The 14,278-nt window shown below is 41.0% G+C and overlaps 1 protein-coding gene across 1 annotated transcript in view; it reads right to left on the bottom strand.

The window, feature by feature from the left end:
• LOC132206137 (complement C4-like) overlaps nucleotides 1-14,072 on the bottom strand; it is a 60,593-nt gene extending 46,521 nt beyond the window's left edge. Inside the window, exon 1 of the mRNA XM_059638815.1 lies at nucleotides 13,671-14,072. The gene's annotated coding sequence lies outside the window, so the exon portion shown is untranslated. The remainder of the gene's footprint in view (nucleotides 1-13,670) is intronic.
• Between the last annotated feature and the right edge of the window lie 206 nt (nucleotides 14,073-14,278).

Below are 14,278 nucleotides of genomic sequence, written 5' to 3'. Positions count from 1 at the left end.
CTGATCTTTCTTTGTGTTTCCTTCACTGCTTCATAGGAGGCACAGAGCGACCAGTTCACAAATTACAAAGTCTTTGGCTTATCGGTTAAAAGCAACAGCTTACAACAAGTGTTGAGCGAAACAACTGGTTTTCTTTTAGTTCCAAGTATTATTTACTGCAGAGACAAAGAGAGACTCTACCTTCCATTTCTGAAGCCTGAAGGCTTCCACGGTATCATTCACACCCACAAGCTGTTCACCTTCCCAGGAACCAGAGAGCTGTCGTCAGGCTGATGACCTGTAGCATCCACAACTAGTCACAATTCCACAAACCAATCAGCAACCACAGCATGTACTGCATGATACGGCCCAGTCCATAAGCAGCAGGAGGCTGACTTGGGTTTTCAACTTGTGAAAGAAATAGAAAACTGGGAAAGCTAAAGACAATTTCATTGCATCGAAGAAGGAGTGAATTAGCTGAGAGAATGTGTTTTGAACTTTAATTTCAAAAAGAGGCAAATTATTCCACAGGTAAGTCCATGTAATGAACAGAACATTACAGGTTCAATATCTGCCTCAATTTCGAATACCTTCCACCCCAAGGTACCAACTTGAGGCAAGACATTTTGCTGAGGGGAATCAACAGATCTCCCATTGCTTCCTGGTATGTATGGTGATTAAAGCACTCTATTGGGTAGACAGGGGAAAATGAAATAATTGAATAGGCTAATGGCCTTACTAGAATGCAACAGGATAGAAATCATGCTTCAGTGATATGAAGCTCCACATCTCAAGAGGAGTTTTGGACACCATGTCTTAGAAAGGATATTCTAACCTTGTAAATGTAGGTTTAATCAGAATAATACTTCTAAAAACCTACAAGGGTGAAATAATGAAGAGAGATTACACAAACAAGGGCTGTACCTGCTATAATTCAAAAATATTAAGGCATAAATTGATTGAAGATTTTAAAATAATAAGGGGAAAAGTCGTAAAAAGATGTTTCTGCTCATTTGAAAAAGTCTATGGCGGCGAGCGTCTTCAAAAAATTTGAGTCAGGCCTTTCAGGAATAATTGTTTTATACAAAGGGTGGCTGCATTTAGACCTTACTTCACAATTGTCAATTTTTAAAAAAAAATGATTGATTTATTTTTGTTAGCTGAGGGTATCAAAGAATATAGAGCAAAGGTGGCTATACAGAGTTGGGTCACATATTGGCTATGATCTCACAAAGTGGCAGAACAGGCTTGAGAGACTAAATGGCCTCTTCCTGTTCCAATGTTCCGGCTGTTTCATTTGGTTTGGGAATTCTGAACAACACAGCATAAACGTAACATCAGGGCTAGGCCGATCTTGGGCACCGTCAGGAAGCAGCATTGTACACAGTGTGACAGAAATCTGGAACTCTGACATCCAAAAACGTTAAATTTCAATTGAAAGTTTCAGAACTGAGAGACTGGTAGATTTTCATTTGGCAAAATGAAGCAATATGGAATCAGGGCAGGTCAATGGAGTTCGGATTCAGTTTGTCCGTTAGCTAAGTTAAAGGTAGAATAAGCTTAAGGAGCTGTAAGGCCTCCTATGATACAGAAACACCAGTTTGTGTGTGTCTGAGCAGTTTGCCTTCCTGCCATTACCTGTTCAATTGATTCAGTGATCCACTGGGGTTTAAATGAACAGAGAACAGTAAAATAATGTGAGAATTCATAGTGATAAGGAGATAGAGCCTTACAGTCATTACAAATGAGGGGGGCGTTCCATCAATAGTACTTAATCATCATCCATGAGTAATTCCTTCAATCTATATAAATATCATACTGAACAACAGTTAGATTGTCCTATTCCTATAATTAAAATATCATACTTGAGGCATTTGGAGCCTGAAGAGCATATGAAGCAGACACAGGGCACACAGTAATTCCATCAGAATTATAAAGCAATCAAATAGAGAGAAAATAACATCTAAAATCCAGGTTCACCTATTTTAGTTCTACTGTAAAAATTTGGCCCAATATAATTTTAAAAATTAATATAATGAAAAGCATCATATTAAGTTGTCAAAACAAAGTCTTTGAAATTAACCTCGAGCTACAGGGAAAATTTGGCAATATTCTACAGTGGTGTATGAATAATATGTTTTCCAGGAGCAAAGCAGAGTCCTCCCACTGAAATACTAATGCACACCTTTTTTTTATCTTTTCCGAATAAAGGCAAAAGTCTATGGTATTTGCATGCAATAGAAAACACGCTGACCTATGTATCGTACACACATTGTTTGTGCATCTTATATCACAGAAAAACAAATACTTTATTCTTCCTGTAATTTAAGGTATTATAACGGGCACCCTTGCATTTAGTCTTCACATCGTCAACTGTTTCACTCCTCACCAGTGATTTCTTTGCTGACATTTACAGTAGCATGTAGATGTCCTTTGGTTTACTACTAATCGGAAACAAAGGCACCAAATGACATGAATCAGTTTCAATTGTGGGTTGACTGCTGATCACAAGTTTTATTGACCATAACTGATATGTGTCAGAGTAGTCAGTTCATCTTATGTCCGTTGAGATTATCATGGGTTTCATATCACATTGATGTTGCCAATTGAAAATACTATTGTATCTGAGCCCGAGTACATACCGAGTTAATTTGGTTACATTGCTTTATTTTAAAGTTCTGTCTTTCTCAGTTTGAAGAGATTAAAGCAAGACATCATCACCTTGAAACCTCTATGTGATGTACACGCTTCACAAATAATGTTCATTAAAACATTCAAATAGGCCGGCTCCATCATTCAATTGGATTATTGATGATCCCAGCTCAACTTCATCTTCCCACGCTTTGCTCTAAATTCCTTCAAAACCTCACTGAACAAAAGAAAACTATCAGAAAATTTATACAGAGATAGTAGGAACTGCCGATGCTGGAGAATCTGCTGTGTTCATTCAGCTTCACACCATGTTATCAGAAAATTTAAAATGATGCACAAACACAGCCCTCTGGAGGGAATTTCAGATTTCCCCTGTCTTCTGTATACACAGCTGCTCCTGCTCAGCTTGGGTTCCAATATGAAGTATTAATCTTTTGTTCTGGATTCACCCCAAGAGGAAACAGTTCCTCTATATTTATCCTAATGAATCTATTCATCATGTTAAATATTTTGTTGAGATCAACGCGGACCATCTAAACTGAAGAGATAAGCTATGTCCAGACAACCTGTCTCCATAACTTAACTCTTTAAGCCCTGCTATCATTCTGGTGAATCTACAATTTACCTCCTCAAAGGCCTTCTCTGAGGCATGCTGACCAAAACTGAACATTGAATTCCAGATGCAGTCTGGCCAAGCTTCATGAATTTGAACTGCCTTGAGATAAAAGCAATCTTTTCTACTTGAACTCTATCCTGTAATGGTCTGTTTGTCTTGACACACCAATCTTTTAAAGCTCCTGGTCTCATTATTAAGGAGATCGGCCTCAGACTTGTTCACATTGCGATGCTTTGACCCATTCCCCTTCTTTTTGTTTCTGCGCTGTATCCTCCTGACTTTTGAAGAGATAACTCGGTGAAAATGCAGAATTTCCTATTGACAGCTTTGTTTTTTCAAATATTATTGAAATTACAACTTCTCCTTGGCATACAGTCCTTCACGGTAAACTCAGCCGGTACAAGAATCGGACTCACACTATTGGTATCATTTTGCATCCCAAACCAGCCATCCAGCCAACTCAGCTAACCAACCAAGTATATGCTGAAATATTTCAAGTTGAATGTAATGGAAAGTGCATTAGAATTCAACTTTCCTCCTTACAACATATTCCGCTCTGAGGCATCTCAGAGCAATTTCCGTACTATTAGTATTTACTGCATACATACCATGCCAAACGTACAACCTTCGGGAATCTATGTCATTTTGGCCACTAGGGTAGAATAGCTAAAAGGCAATGGTGATCCTTCCCCAGTACCATCTTTATTTTATATCCACCAAAGGCTCAGGCAGTACAAAAACTGTCTGGTTTGGAATTGAATGACACAGACCAGTCTGTGATATGTTATCTGATCTAAGTGATGAAGAAGACATTACTAGTAATCTCTGCATGCCAGATTAAAGGAAGGAATGGGAATCAGAGCTACCCACAACCGCTGCTCATAAGTGATATCTCTTTTCAAAAGGTTGCTCTGCACAGTCACTCGGAGATATCAAGAGCTGCAGATGTTGGAGTCAGAGTCAACACAGTGTGGAGCTGGAGGAACATGACAGGTCAGGCAGCATAAGAGGAGCAGACAAATTGACGTTTCAGATTTACAGCCCTGATTGAATGTATGGTCACTATTCTGTGCCCTGTGATGCTCCCACTGAGAACAAGTCAATTCTTGGTCTCATGACACTCCTGCAAATAGTGGGTGCTCAATTGGAGAACCAAATCCTGGCAGCTGGTGTTGTTTCTCAAATGTTGGCCTCATATAAGATGTGTGAAAGATATGCGAGCCCTCCGATGTTTGTTGGATGAGTGTGCATTCTGCTACATTCAAATACCATGACTCTTAACCTTAATCTTGAATAACTTATACAAAGGGATAATGCAATGATGCACATTAGTATTTAAGACTGCAGACTCAGCTTTACTCGTGAAAAAATACATTGCTCATACTTTGCAGTACTGCCTCATTTTAGCTTGTAATTTAATTGTAAAAGGCTACGTTTTGACTAATCATCGTTTCTTAACATAGAACTTCTATTTCACTCCACAAGAAAGGATCTTCAATGCAGCTGAAAGCTGGGTGAACATCGCTGTGAAATGGTATTATTTCTCTGTCATTTGATAGTGATTGGGTCATCATGAACCACAGCTCTGGTAAATGCCAGTGTCTTCAGTCAGGGAAAAGGATTGGTTTTGTGCCTTCATACATGTGTTCCAATATGGTTACGAAATGCAATTGCGATATTAAAAAGAAACATCCACCAGCTCGGCCTATTGGATGTCACAGTCATTCAAATTCACTCACAAGTAATTGGCTACAGCCAGTCATCAAGCATCAATGGGCAGGAGTCTCTTGCTTCTGTCAGGGAGGATCATTCACTCTTCAAACACCAATAAAACATGTCACTCAATGATACAAACTCATCTGATGTTTGTCTGATAGTTCAATAGAATAAAGCACTTTGTTTTCTTTGCCAGAAATTCTTCACTGAACTATAACCCACATTAACCATCAGGATTGAGAGAGTGTGGGGTAGAAATTACATGTAATTCATTCATTTTATTATAGCATCTGGTACTTTCATAACTTTTCTTTCCACTGGTAGATAGGTCAACACATTGAAATATCAAGCACTACTCTGGTTTGATAAGCTCCAGGCTTCTGTAAATAATAATAAATACAGATAAAATAAGGCCAGCCTCCTCCTCCCATCCAATCGCCACTCCAAATACAATGAGCATCTCTGTATTTTAGATCATAGGATGACTCTGTAAAGCTGTACCTACTCATCCAAATTACACTTAACTGCTCGATGTACCCCACATTATTAAAAAGCATGTAATTTGTATTATCATGACTTCTGCAAAGTGAAGCATGGTGTTTAGTTATTAAATATGGTTGTAATCTCATCATTTTTCTAAATCAAATTATACTATGTCCAATATTATAGAAGCCACTGGAGAATCCTCATGCAACAGAATTCCTCTTCTTTCATTTTTAAAAAGATGAACAATACATAGTGCCTTATAGTGCATCAAACATTTCAGGAATAGATTGTAAAATTTGAAAGTTACGAATATTAGCTTCAAATCACACAGAAGAATGAGCTGTTGAGAAAATATAACTGGAGCCAACTTTCCGACAGAAATCCACAAATAACTTGCCTTTATAAAATCTCTCCCTGAGCTTAAAGGACATCTCCAAAGCATTTTTTTCAGCTAAATAAGTACAATATTTGGTGTAGGCCAAACCTTAACTTAATTTCTCACCCAATAAAAAGTACCTCTGACATTGCAGCACTCCTTCAATACTGCAGTGAAACGTGCTCATATCTCTAGAAAGTGACTTGAATCCACAACCTTTTGACTCAATGGTGATATTTCTACTAAGCCAATACAGTAACAATGGAATCTGTCATGTACCTTCACATCACAGCTATTTCTTTTCTCCATGACTTCATCTTGATTGGCAGCTTGTAAACAGTCAGCACCATACAATACTAGCATAGTAAGTGGCTCCCTACACTCAGAATAGAGGATCTCGAATGAGGATGCAAGTAGATGCCTTAAAGTGGATGCTCCAACTGGAATCTACAAGATACAGTGCAATAACATTTCTTCAAAGGTTTCTCCAGAACCCACAACATCTACCAACCAGCAGGGCAAGGACAGCAGGCACATGGGGGCATCACTTCTCAGTTTCCCTTCAATCTTCGGATGTACACACAATCCTGACATGAAAATGTTGCCATTCCATCATCTTCACTGATTGAGAATTCTGCAGCTCCCTCCTTATCATCGCTTTGGGAATACTGTGGTTTTGGAAGGCAGCTCAGGAGCATCTGCTCATGAGCAATTAATGCTGGCCCCGTATCAGTGATGCCCACATTCAATAAATAAATAATATTTTAAAAAGAGGCATTCAGAATGAATCACCTCTCTTGCCACCCACTTTGCCAATAGTGTTTCTAGGCCAACCCAAGCAGCACAATGAAAGCAAGATGCTCTGAGGCAGGAGGAATGAAGTAGTTTAAAATGGGAAATATTTGCAGTGGTGCAGAGAAAAGACTGGGAAGTGGGGCAGATCAGAAATCTCTTTCCGCCAGTCAACCCAGGCATAATGGATTGAATGGACTCATTCTGTGCTGTACAATTTTATGATTTTAACCATTGCGGAAAGTGGATGGCAAAGCACAAAGCCATCTATACAAAGTCTAAGTGCTTCAACAAGCAGCTAGGCTGCCACATTACTTTCTGATTTATTGTGCAATTCCATTTCTTTGGTTTAATAGCTTTTTTAAAAAATAAATCTGTATGTACTTACAATGTGTTCTGCAAAACCCACAGCAATTGCTATTCTCCTTCCTTGAAGTTATAAGCAGTTTTACGACAAGGTACGAGAGGCAAGCAAAATCAATAAGGCCATACAAAGCAACCAATTCTGTTCAGGCCAGACTATTCATTTCCTGAGTTAGATGCTATAACACCTAAAAGACACTTAGAATCGTACATGAACAGGAAAGATTTGGAGAGTTATGGACCAGGAGCAGGCAGGTGGGACTAGTTTAGCTCGAAAATATGTTTGGCACGGGCTGGTCTGACTGAAGAATCTGTTTCCATGCTGTATGATTCTATGACTCTGTTTCTCAAGCAGTTCTCAGAAATATTATAAAAAGATTGAATCTAAAATGAGAAGAACAAAAGGTACTCATATACTCCTTTTTCCTCTCTCCAAATCTAATAAGTGACACCCAGAAAAAAAGAGTCACAATTTTGGCTATTTGATCTGAGCTTACAAGCTAAGAGATTCTGGACAGCAGCAGGAAGAGGGATCAACCTATGTGCAGTTGGATGATGGATGTTAGAACGGAATATAGGAACATGTCATTTGAGAGCAACAGAAGACCATTCAGCCCTTTAACTCTGCTCCACCATTCAGTGGCTGATCTGCTTGAGGACTCAAGCCCCTCTGTCCTTTTTCCCCAAGCCCTCGTCTCCCACATCTATCAAAAAACCATCTAACTCAACCTAGAATAAAGTCAATGGTACAGCCGCCAATACTTTTTGGGGAAGAGAATTCCACAGACCCATACCCCTCTGATGGAAATCCTCCTCGTCTCCATCATAGAAAGAAGACCTCCTGTTCTTAAATTGTACCCCCTTTTTTGAGATTCCCTCACAAGAGGAAACATTTTCCCTGTACATAATGTATCAAGTCCCCTCAGGATTTTATATATTGCCATAGGATCAATTCTCATTCTTCTAAGTTCCAACTGGTACAGATCCGACCTTTCCTCACAGGAGAACCCTATCTTCCCAGGAACAGGTCACAGAGTGGTGTCACAGAATGGCTGCCAACAAACCACAACCGATGTATGAGGGTGGCATAAGACAGACAGAATTGGCACACCATGACAGCAGGTCTCCTGGCAGGAGCGGCTACAAGCAGCAGCTTAATAAGAAGGTGCACTCACAATCTATTGGCAAGTTTCTGAAAATTTGCTCCGAGTGAGTGAATGAGAGCAGGCTGCACAGTGTGGTGTTTACACCATTTTCCTTTCACTCACTATACAGATCAATCATTGGATATGAGCTGCAGCTCAGTGGGTTTCACTCCAACCGTTAAGACAGAATGTCATTGTTCAAGTCAGGATCTATAGACCTGAGAAGAAAATCTAGGCTAACATACCCAGTGCTCCATTGTTGGAGGTGCTGACCTTTGGATGATACCATTCGAACCAACACTCTACCCTTGGAAATTGTGGCTTCAGGTGTCTAGTTGTTAAATACTCGTATTCCCTCTCAGGTAATATAATGCCTCTGTTGTCAAGCAGAGTTATCCTGGTGTTTTGGTCAATACTAAGCTCTGAACTGATATTACTGAAGGGGTTTTCTGGTCACTGTGATGTTGCTGTTTGTGAGATCTCACTGTGCACAAATGGACTGCCATGTTTCCACATTACGACAGTGACTCCAATTCTCAACTATTCTCTTGGCCAGAAGTTGTTTGGGATATCCTAAAGCTGTGAAATGCACAATGTTAAGAAAGAAAGCCTTCTCTTTCTTCCCTTTCATGACCTCAGGACATTCCAAAGCACTTTACAGCCAATGAAGTATTTTGGCAGTAATCAGCTGGTAATACAGAACTTGAAAAAAATACATTTTGTTTATCCTTTTCATCTTGCACTTATTGGGGCAATTTGCAAGAAGTGAAGGGAAAAGCTGTACACAAAGAGAGAGTGCTGATTCATTTGGAAGTGGAACCACATCAATATTTAGGAACAGGTACAGCAAATGGTTGGAGTAAAGATGAATAAAGCAATTACAGTGGACTCTGAGGTGTTTCCACAGGGAAAACACCAGGACTCACTTCTTATTTACTATAATAGTTGATCCTTTTACATTGTATTTGATGTGAATTGTCCTGTTAAGTGCAAGTTGAAAAGCTGTAGCAATATGTGCCTTTTCTCAGCAGTATTCATATTTTGGAAGTGTAGTCACTATTGCAATGTCAGGAAATGCAGCAGTCAATTTAGGCACAGCAAACTGCTACAGTTAACAAAGCAATAGTGAGAAAAATTCATTCCCTCCACCAGTGATGGGAAGTAGCAGCTGTGCACATCATCTACAAAATCCCCTGCATAATTTCACCAAGGCTCTTTAGAAACCAACACTTTCATAAATACTACCATCTAGAGGATAAGGGCAGCAAATTTATGGGAATACCACCACCTGCAAGTTGCCCTCCAAGCCATGGTTCAAGAAGGCAGCTCACCAACACCTTGTCAAGGGCAGCTCTGAGTGGGCAATAAATACTGGCCAGCCAGCAGCAGATCCATTCTAAGAATGAATACAAAAAAGCCCCAGGTAATTTATTCAGTGCCAGTTCTTCCTTTCTTTAATGACTATTTAAAGTCTCTATTGATGGTATAACTAAAGCAGCACAAGCCCTTGTTTCCAACTGCTGCATCAAACACAGAGTTCAAAATGTGCAACCAGAATTAATGACTGAACAGGCAGCCAAGTCAATATTTAGGAATAGGTTAAGCAAGTGGTCAAAGTAAGGATGAATAAAGCATTCACTGGAACAGAGTGGGCACATGGGATTAAGACTCATGTCCATGTAGAGGGTAAAATCTTTATACAAAAACGTTGGTGAGAGTGAGTGGCAACTGTTTGCCTTTATTCACGTCTTTAATGGATTCTAAGGCATGTCTCAGAAACTGATACTGCAATATCAAGTAGATAGTAGCAAGGGGAAGAGGTAGGTTTTCATCAGACTGATGTTCTATGTCATTAGCGAACTTCTGGAAGAGCTTTACATTCTACTTCAATATTCAAAGGGGAGACTAAAACCTCTCCAAAGTAACGCCGCTGATTATATCAAATGATTATATCAAATATCACAAGGTATACACACACACACACACAGTATCCATATTGTAATTTCCATGTCATTTTCATTGTGATTGTGTTGAAGGTCAAAAGGCATGGAATTGTCACAGCAAACCTCAAACTGCTGAAGTCTGGCAGAAATCCAAGAATCATCCCAACTGAAATAAAATGCACCTTTCAATCTGTGAAGACATGTCACAGCACAGGAGTTGACATAGGTGCAGTTGGAATTTTGAGTTTTATCATTAAGAGAATAAAAATGTCTCATGATTTTAATTTTTCATACCAACTTGCAGAGAAATCACGTACTACACATCTGGCATGATAGTAAAATAACAGTGGGACACATAGATGCTCTACAATAGAGATAACAAGGTGTAGAGCTGGATGTACACAGCAGGCCAAGCAACATCAGAGGAGCAGGAAGGCTGATGTTTCAAGCCAAGACCCTTCTTCAGAAATCTTTGACATGATTTTGGAGTATCGTGGAAATTTGCAGCAATGGAAGGAGAGCATTTGGCCCAGCGCATCTTTGCCAGCCAAATTAAAACTATCAAGTTGAATCCTGTTTTCCAGCTCTTGGCCCTCTACATTAATGTTAGTTCAAATACAGATCCAAGTTATTTTTAAACTCTAGCAGCTTTTATGTCTTCAGTTGCAAAACTTTATGGACCCTCTCGACACTCTAAATATTTTGTCCCATCCTCTCCTAAAAACACTGCTTCGTGTTTTTGGCTGCAAAGTAAGTGACCACAGTCTCAGCCAAGAAACCAATCAGTCAGTATCTTGTATTATCATGGGAGGTGGAGACAGAACACTGGGCTTAGCCAGGATCTGTACTTCCATTAGCATTGCACACACCACATAGAGTTCCCAATTTAATAAAGAAACGTTCTAATTATGTGGATTATGCTGGCAAAGTCACCATTTTATTGCCCATTTTTATGAACTATTTGCTATACTACTTCAGAAGGCAAGTAAGGGTCAACTGCCTCAGGGCTGAATGACACAAGACTCTGGGTTCCCCACCTCTTTGACTAAAAGCACAGAGGTGGGGAAGTCTGCCAAGCTCTGCAACCATCTGATGGGTTGATTGCTCCGCTTATACATGAAGATGTCCTGCCTCAGAGAGATTCAGGCCAGTAAGTGATTGGCAGCATTCCAGCACTGTACCAGCAGCACCACCAGAAGACGTGGTCTTTACTGGTATTGCACTTGGGACTTAGACAGATTGTTCCAGATTCAGCTCACCAAGTGAGAAGAATTGGTAGGCCCTAGTGAGGATATGTTGGGGAGTTGGGGTGTTGTCAGAATTTTGAAGACTGGTGATAAGCAAGGCATTACGTATGATCCTCTAATGGGAGCATGGGCTAATTTAGAAGAGACAGTCACCATCTGCCACCCCACCCTCAAACCCAGCCCCAACACAGCTACCTGCTGGGTATTTGGCGTTAGGCCTCTCCAGCCATTTAAATCCCAATGATACCGCACCCTCCCACCTCGACTTATTGTCTAATAACAACAGCATGTATGCATCTTGCATTGCTAAAAGTAAAATGTCTCACAATATTTCATAGGAGGAATGATCTAATCAAACGTGACACTGGCAATATCAACACAGGTAACCGCTCTGGTATTTTATAACCAATAATGTAAAGGAGAACATGGTCGGGGGGGGGGGGGGGCGGGGGGTGGTGGTGGTAAAGGAGTGGTGAGATTTATGGAATAAATTCCAGAGCTGAAGGCATTGTCAGCTGAAGGCATGGTCACCAATTATGGAGCACCAATAGACACGAAGACAGACTTTGTGAAGCATGGAGATTTTCATTATCTGTCCCAAGGAAAATAGCATCATCATCACAGATATGATCATTATTGGTAAACATTGATACAGTGTTGCATTCAGTCAGTGAACTTAGAGAACCAATAGAGAGAAATCCAACAAATGCACAGGCCACGCATTCAAAATCTAAACTCAACAGGGATCATGAGGTCAAAGGGAGAGTCAACCCACAAAGGTTCTCAACACCAGAGAATAAGCCAGAAAATTACAAATCAAAGTACTGTGTGTGACATGATAAATCAGTAAGAAACTATTTTTAAAGGGACATGGTGTCTTCTCCTCAAAGACTTCCACTGCATCCAACAATTGGAGTCTTGTAGAACACAACTACAGCAGCTCTTCATAACTGGATAGCAGAGCAGCGCATCTCCAGACTATGACAGAATCTCATCCTGGCAAATAATGCTTTTAGTTTATTCCACCATCCTTAATCACAATATGTTTTACTCATGTAGGAGCAAGTCACATCAAAATAAATTAACATTTTCCCACGATTTACTCACAGTGTACCCTTCAAATCCCATTATTCTTTTATTTTTAACAAAATATCTGGAGTGAAGCTTTAGGCAAATATAGAACTGAATAAGATTCCCCCTCCCACATTGTGGCGTACATTATCAAGTTTCCAGTTAAGCGATACATAAATGTTTCAGAAATCCTCACTGTGCCTTGTTCGGAAAGGGTTGCCTTTTCCTCCTCCTTGCAGCCAGGATAACTGGGAGAGACATCACTCCTGCGTCTCAGACAATCTTTCCGAAAATACTGTTATTACTACATCATAGATCAGCCAGCTCGAGGTCTCCCCCGTTTAATCCTGGTTAATTTTAGAATTGAAATCTATCAATTAAAGCGTCTCCCAGCAAAACTGCTTCTAATTACCAGATCTGCAGCATCTGTTGCTTTGTCATCAACAGGCACTTGTCAGCCCATCAATCAAGGGGTTAAATTTAAAATAGCCCCGGTTGTTTGGGGCGTGCGAGCCAGTGAGCATCCGGCAGGAAGGGAACAGCGTCAGAGGGCTGCAAGCTAACGGGGTCCGAATCATGTTGCCAAACCACTGCCCGGGTGTGGAGTCACTGCATTTGTCACATCCAAGTCCCCCCTCACGTCTCTAGGCTCTCTTTGCAACACAGCAACAACAACCTGCACAGAGTGGGTCAAACAAGATCTCCAGTTTGCACTTCCTCAGAAGCGAGACTCTGAGCTATTACCTTCTTGACAGCTTTCCACTAGAATTAGCTGTTTAACCATCTTAGTCACTGGCCTGATATTCTCTGGTCGGGCACTTTTTTTGCCGAAACAGAACAGTGCAAACCTCCAGAACCACCTTTCCCCTTATACGAACTGATTCTGTGCGTTGTATCTCAACCGTGGATTCGCTACAAACCATCTGCAATCTCTTGCCCGGTTGATAGGGAATCTAGGATTCCCAGTATTGACCTTATCAATCCTCAACGTCCAATCTGCGCTGTTAGGAGCAGAAAGCGCCGGCTTGTGAAGCTGAGGGATGCAGGGGAGCTGTCTGAGGGAGAGAGAACGCACTATTCAGGCTAATGCTACATTCCCACCGATTGCACTGTATCAAGAGTCGCTAACAGCATCGGTCAAGATAGGAGAGCCCATATTGAACAACAGACCAAACTCCCTCCCCTCCTACTCCACAATAACAGGACATTTGCAAAACACACACACACAAAAAAACGCAGGCACATTCACATCAGCCAATGGAACGGTGTGTAAAGGGTACTCACTCGCTTTGCCTTGTTTCGGCCTTTGCAACAGCTTCTGCATTGCAGCTACATCTTCAGTTTTGACAGCTTGCAGTAATTCCTGATCTTTCCCCATGGCTTGTTGATGTGTGTGTGTGTGTGTGTGTTTATGTGCGTGTTTTTATATCCGATGCATCTTACGTTTTAGGAGCTGAAGCGAGAGAGAGACACACACACACAGAGAGGGAGGAAGACTATGCCTGGCAGTGTGTGTGCATAGAGGCAGGGACAGGAGGAGAGCTACCGATGGGTGAAAGGCATAGACAGCCTCGTCTCGTGTATCACAAACCAAAACAGCTCTCTCTCCCAAGATAATAAAATGTGAGGCTGGATGAGCACAGCAGGCCCAGCAGCATCTCAGGAGCACAAAAGCTGACGTTTCGGGCCTAGACCCTTCATCAGAGAGGGGGATGGGGAGAGGGAACTGGAATAAACAGGGCGAGAGGGAGAGGCGGACCGAAGATGGAGAGTAAAGAAGATAGGTGGAGAGGAGAGTATTGTTGGGGAGGTAGGGAGGGGATAGGTCAGTCCAGGGAAGACGGACAGGTCAAGGAGGTGGGATGAGGTTAGTAGGTCGCTGGGGGTGCGGC

This window comes from Stegostoma tigrinum, chromosome 31 (genome assembly GCF_030684315.1).
Source record: "Stegostoma tigrinum isolate sSteTig4 chromosome 31, sSteTig4.hap1, whole genome shotgun sequence".
NCBI lineage: Eukaryota > Metazoa > Chordata > Chondrichthyes > Orectolobiformes > Stegostomatidae > Stegostoma > Stegostoma tigrinum.
Note: the sequence above shows the minus strand (reverse complement) of the source record. Positions and strands in the feature narration are given on the sequence as shown.